This window comes from Echinops telfairi, unplaced genomic scaffold, assembly GCF_000313985.2.
Source record: "Echinops telfairi isolate 266 unplaced genomic scaffold, ASM31398v2 ScPeMD7_5592;HRSCAF=6446, whole genome shotgun sequence".
NCBI lineage: Eukaryota > Metazoa > Chordata > Mammalia > Afrosoricida > Tenrecidae > Echinops > Echinops telfairi.
The window spans coordinates 15126677-15133555 of record NW_022109491.1 but is presented as its reverse complement, the minus strand read 5'-3'; positions in this window follow the sequence as shown (position 1 = coordinate 15133555).

The following is a 6879-nucleotide window of genomic DNA, read 5'->3' as shown; positions in this document are numbered from 1 at the left end:
TATAACCTCCTCCCCGGGGGACGGACAACAGAAAAGTGGGTGAAGGGAGACATCAGCTATTGTAAGATATGACAAAATAATACTTTATAAATTATCAAAGGTTCATGAGGGAGGGGGCAGCAGGGACGGAGGGGGGAAAATGAGGAGCTGATGCCAGGGGCTTACATGGAGCGCAAATGTTTTGAGAATGATGAGGGTAATGAGTACAAATGTGCTTTATACAATTGATGTATGTATGGATTATGATAAGAGTTGTATGAGCCCCCAATAACATGATTCATAAAAAAGTAACTAGACTATAGATAACTAATATATAATATACATTATGTATTAATTATATATATAACTAGACAAATAGTAAAGGATGTATATGAAAGAGTATGCTTCGGAGTGTTATTTCTAGTGGGGCAATTGGGCACAGTAGATTGATAAAATAAATGATGCCTGGCCACACAATTAAGTGCTATGTAACCATTAAGAAGGTTGTGATCGGTGCCTGGTCTGAGCAGATGTGCCAAAGCCAGTTAAGTATGACAGCATGTGTTGCATGGTTATGGTTAATGAGTTGCATTGCATGTAATCTGGAAGTGTAGCTCACAGTGTGACTTCTGGGACGCAGTCTTTCACCTCTTCTGGTTTCTGCTGTTATTTCAGTAAGTATGCTTTACCAGAAACACATTTTATTTATATTTATTTATTCTAAACAGAATCCTCAGATGTTTACACATTCTTGAGTATATTTAACAAACGCTACATACCTGGGTGGCACATTCAGTTAAGCGTTTGACTACAGGGAAAGGTTGAGGGTTCAAATCCACCCAGAAATGCTTTGGAGGAAAAGTCTGGTGATCGACTTCTGAAAAACCAGCCACTGGAAACTTCGTGGGGACAGTTCTACTGTGACACAGTTGGGGTCACCGTGAGTTAGACTCAACTTAAGAGCAATTTAACGAATTAATTTATGTAAATGCTAGGACATGGAGCTGAAGCAAACGAGAGTTCATGGAAGTCGTCACTTGGGCCGTGGGTAGAAGGTAATGTTAGTTGTCTAGAGGACACAGAATGATGATGGAAGGCACCCTGCTCAGGTAATGGAGACTTTAGGAGACAGCGTTGGAGAGGGCAAATAGGGACACGTCTATAGGGAGGACAGGTCTCTTACCTTGTCCCTCTGTTTGTGTCTTTTGGATTTCCCCCACTCCCGGATACTGACTTGTCTCCCTTTTGTTCCTCCGCTCCTCCCATGCCCTTAACACCACCCACACGTGTCCTACGTCCCTTCAAACAGCTCCAGATTCCCATTTCATGCTTTCTTGTGTCCCGCTTTTCATGCTGCGATTCCTCTCTCTGGATCACTGGTTTCCCACCTCTCTCTGAAGCAGCGGTTCTCAACCTGTCGGTCATGACCCCTTTGGCGGTTGAATGACCCTTTCACAGGGGTCGCCCGATTCATAACAGTAGTAAAATGACAGTTATGAAGTAGCAGTGAAAATAATTTTATGGTTTGGGGCGGGGTCACCACCACATGAGGAACTGTATTAAAGGGTCACAGCATTAGGAAGGTTGGGAACTACTGCTCTAAAGTAACATCTCTTGGCTCTTCAAAATACAGTTTGTGGTAGATTAGATGATAATTCAGCTGACATCCTCTGCCTCTCACGTCTCCATCATGGAGGGAATATACTTCTTGACACCTTAACATTGGGCTTGGCCATGTGGCCAGTTTCAGTCAATGGGCTGTTAATGCAAATGATGTGAGCAGAGGCTTGAGATGTGTTTCTGTGTTGGTCTGGGCTTCTTGCATGACACTAGTCCAAGGAAGAAAGATGAAATAGATTTGTTCCAACTGCATAGCCCAAATCCAAGTTTGTCTAAGCCCAGAGAAGATCAGGGTCAAGTCCAGAAAACTTCACTACTTGAATGAACATTTTATAAATATGTATTGCTGTTTGACACTGAGATTTTACAGTTGTTTGTTATTCAGCAGTAGCTGACTGACACAGAGTGCACATGGTCTCCTCTTCAGGCATCTGTCTCTTACCCTGGCTTGTTGTGTTGTTGACTTCTCTGACTTCTCCTCAATCCCATCCTCTACAGCACAACTCCAGCAAAATCTTTGTTATACTCTGCTGTGATATTGCCTTATCAACACGCTGTATTCTAAATTAGATAGTGAGCCTCCAAGTGCAACTAGATGTTCTGGGACTCCTTTGATTAAATTCCTCTTTGTAGACCTTGTAGCTAATAATCATGATTGTTGAACAAATGACGCCAAGAGCACATGTAATGTTAAATGTTTTCATATTCCACTGGGTAATACAAAGCCCACTGAATCGATCTCAAGTGACGTAAAAGAATATTCATGGGGCTCATGGCCCATGACTTCTGCTACACCAAAACCAAACCTACTTCCATCAAGTTGATTCAGACTCAGAGTGACCTTGCACATGGTTTCCAAGACTGTACATCTTCACAGGAACAGACAGCCTCATCTTTCTTCTGAAGAGCAGCTGGTTGGCTTGAACCATTGCCCTGGAGGTTAGCGGTCCAATGCCTAACCCACAGTGCCACCAGGACTACTTTGGCTTCTACCATAGAGGAAGAAATCAAAGGACCTCAACATACCTCCCTTTTTTGAAGCAGGGAGCACCATGCTACACATGATCAGACATCAGGAACTCTTTTGATGCTTGAGAAACAGACAAACAAAATTTCATCCAATTGAGATTGAAGGCAGTGTGGAGGAGTTAAATGTCGCTTATTATTGAGCGGGGAGAGAATACATGGGTAGTAGAATGACCTTTGACCACACTTAGTCTCACGGTGTCTGAAATTGTCCATCTTTCTGTTGGTTTTTAAACATGCCGCCGTTGCATTTATCAATCACCCATGATTTTGACAAGGCTCTGTCTAAATGAGCAGGGTTTAGTCAAAGACCATTACCAGCACTTGGCACATGCTTAATTTTTAAAAATCATTTTATTAGGGGCTCATACAACTCTTATCACAATCCATACATACATCAATTGTGTAAAACGCATTTGTACGTTCATTGCCCTCATCATTCTCAAAACATTTCCTCTCCACTTAAGCCCCTGGCATTAGGTCCTCATTTTTCCCCTCTCTCCCTGCTTCCCCCTCGCTCATGAGCCCTTGATAATTTATAAATTATTATTTTGTCATATCTTGCCCTGTCCCACGTCTTCCACTTTTCTGTTGTCCGTCCCACAGGGAGGAGGTCACATACAGTTCCTTGTAATCGGTTCCCTCTTTCCAATCCATTCTCCCTCTACCCTCCCAGTATCACCACTCACACCACTGGTCCTGTAGGGATCATCCTCCCTGGATTCCCTGTATTTCCAGTTCCTATCTGTACCAGTGTACATCCTCTGGTCTAGCCAGACTTGCAAGGTAGAATTCGTATCATGATAGTGGGAGCGGGGAGGAAACATTTAGGAACTAGAGGAAAGTTGTATTTTTCATCGTTGGCACATGCTTTATTATAGACATGTGTTGATGAGACAATCAGTGGAATTCCTTGTGTGCCCAGAGGTGCAGATTCAAATGACCAGCAAGTCTACAGAGGGATTCCAGAAAGGGGATGTCTTTGGGACTTTAGAAAAACAAGCGTTACCCCCATTTTAAAACAAAATGTTCAATTACACGGGCAAGATTGCTGAGAAAGGGTTTTCTAAATATATCGCAAACTTAAGAACTGTAGGTACTCTTTGACCTAAAAAATATTATATCAAAGGAGCCATACTGAAGGAATTAATCGAGATGTGGACAGAGACATATAATAATTACATAGTGAGGGGCGGGAAAGACTTATGAGCACAAACTGCATTGTGACATGTCAGCTACTATGGCCACTGTCAAATTTGCTGTGTCATCTGTCTTCAGGGACATGAGGCCAATTTAATTTGAAGAGGCCAGAATTGGTGGAAGGGAGAGTGGAGGAAGCAAGAGGAAGAGGGATTGAAGAGAAGAGAAGCAAGAATAGAGAGAGAGAGGGGAGAAGGGGGAAAGGGAGAGAAACATATATATAGAGATATCCAGAGATACACGGATGGATAGATATAAAGATATCAGTTCCTTGGAAGTAGCATGTGGTGAACAAATCCAAGAAGGAGATGAAGGTGCCCAACTCCCTGCCACTTTGGGCCCCACTGACCCTGGGGCACACACTGCTGAGACAGAGAATGCTGAGTCCCTGTATGGGCAGAGCAGAGGGGAGGACATCCCAGGGCTGCCCTGGCTCAGTCATGGGCTGGGGATGCAGGCAAGGGATCGGGTCACAGGTAGGAGAAAGAAACAGTACTCGTAAGGCCTCCAGTGTGTGAGACATTGTCTCTGCCTATGCTTCTAACTGTACCCTTCACCATTCATTAACTGCGTGCTGTGGGAGTCAACTCCTTAATGCATTTGGGAAAGGCTGGTAGTGTGCAGCGCACACCTTCAGGTGTTTTCTTGGGGGTGAATTTAGAACATATTCTTCAATTAGTTCAAGTTTGTCATTTCATGCATCATCATCGAGAGCAGGAATTTTGTCCTTTTCAAAACCTTGGGGAATTGCTGTGTGTGTGTGTGTGTACACCAGTGTGTGGGTGCAGCTAAACCGTAGATTCGGATTTCCTCTTGCACCTTCTCTTCCTCTGTCAGAGTTCCTGCTTCCACTTAGTGAGCCCAGGAGCAGGCTCTTCCTCCCTCCTCACCCTGCTCTTGTTCCGCACTGCGGCTTCTCCAGCAGCCTTTCTTACTGGCATGCCTTTATCCCCAGCCTCACACCCACACAGTGTTTGTGTGAGCAGCTGTTGGCACTGAGCTTTGGTGCAATAGAGAGGTTCCTCACTGTCCTCCTGCTCAGCCTCCTCTTGGCTTCCTCCTCTCACCAGGCCAGGTTCCCTTCCAACCTACAGTGGACTGAGAGGTTGGAGGTTTGAATCCACCCCGAGGCTATGAAAGGCCTGAAGCTTACTTCCCCAGATGAGCCAGGGCAAACCCCACGGAGCACAGTTCTCTGCCCCTTTCTCATCTCAGTGTCGATCGCTTCATACCCACAGAGTCCCACATGTGCCTGACAAAGGGTTACCCATTCTTTCAGCATTTCTAGTAACAAAAAACTAGCAAGGATGTTGACATGTGAGGCTGTCTTTGGTTGCATCTCTAGAAGGGTTCATATGAAAATGTATAAGGAGTACTCTCTGGACAAAAACAGAATTGAAGAGTGGGTGGAAGGTGGGGTCTAGAGAGAGAGACAAAGGGGAGAGAGAGAATCAACAAAGGGGTGAAATGAAGCCAAGTTCTAAGGAGGGTGATTCTGTCTCAGTCCCTCCTGGGAACACTAGAGATATTTCAAAACGGCCCCTAGTAGGGAACAAGCAAATATTTGTGTGGCCTGGGAATTGAAATTTGGGCTTTATTATTTTATTTGCTAAAATGGCTCTAACCACATATTTAACCACTGTGAAGCATGCAGTTCCGGAGAAGAGCATCTTGCTTGGCAAAGTAGAGGGTCGTTGTAAAGGAGGAGGAGCCGCCATGAGATGAATGGACACAGCGGATGCACCATGGGCTCAACAAGGCAGTAACTGCGGGCACGGCACAGGGCTGGGCAATGGGGTTGTTCTGTTTGGGCAAAGGTTTGATATGAGTCCGGACTGACTCCATGACACCGAACTACAGCAACAATTACATTCACCGTGTTGTGCCACCAGGACCCCTCCCCATTTCCACATGAACTTCATTATCCTAACCTGAAGACAGTCCATGTTCTGTTAGCCATGACTTCTCCCAGCACTTTCCCTTCCACCTATCTCCTAGTAACTACTAATAAACATTGATCTCCATGAGCCTGCCTATTCTAGATAGTTTATTTAAGTAGAGTCATACAATATTTGTCACTAGTACTCAATGCATCAAATCTGTTCTAATTTCCCTCAGCATACTGTTTTTAACCATCACTCATCTGACAGTTTGGTGACTTGTCTGCTTCTGTGATGCTGGGAACTTTGTCACTGGTCTTTCAAAGTAGCAGGGTCACCCAAAGTGAACAGGTTACGGCAGCACTTCCAGACTGGAACAGACTACGAAGAAGGAATAGGCTGTCCATTTCAGAGGAATTCGTCACGAAAAACCCTACAGAGAGCATCAAAACATTGTCCATTACTGAAAACCTCATGAACAGAAGCAGAACATTGTCAGAGACAGGGCCAGAAAACGAGCCTCTCAGGTAAGAAGGCACTCAATATGAGTGGGCAAAAGCTACCTGCTCAGAGTCGAGTCAAACATAATGATGTGGATGGAGTAAAGTCTGCAGCAGGAAAGCCTTCAGGACCTTCATTTGCTGATGGGCATGACTCAAAATGAGAAGGAACAGCTGCAAATATTAATTAATGATTGGAATTTGGAATGTACTAACTATGAATCTAGGAAAATTGGAAGTCATTAAAAATGAACTGGAATGCACAAAGATTGATATCCTAGGCATTCATGAGCATTCATGGCCATTTGAACCAGAAATCATATGGTACATGTTGGGAATGCCACAATCAAGAGGAAAGGCTTTGCATTCATTTTCAAAAAGGATATCCCAAGATCTATCTTGATGCACAATGCTGTCGGTGATAGGATAATGTCTACCTTCTTACCAGAATATCCAATCAATACAACGATTCATATTTATGCACCAACCACTAAAGCTAGTGATTAAGAAACTGAAAAATTCTAGCAATGTCTTCAGTCTGAAATCAATCAAATGTGCAAGCAAGATGCATTGGTAATTATTGGTGATTGGAATGCGAAAGTTGAAAAAAAAGAGGAACAGTAGTTGGAAAATATGGTCTTGGTGGTAGAAACAGAGCTAGAGATTTCATGATA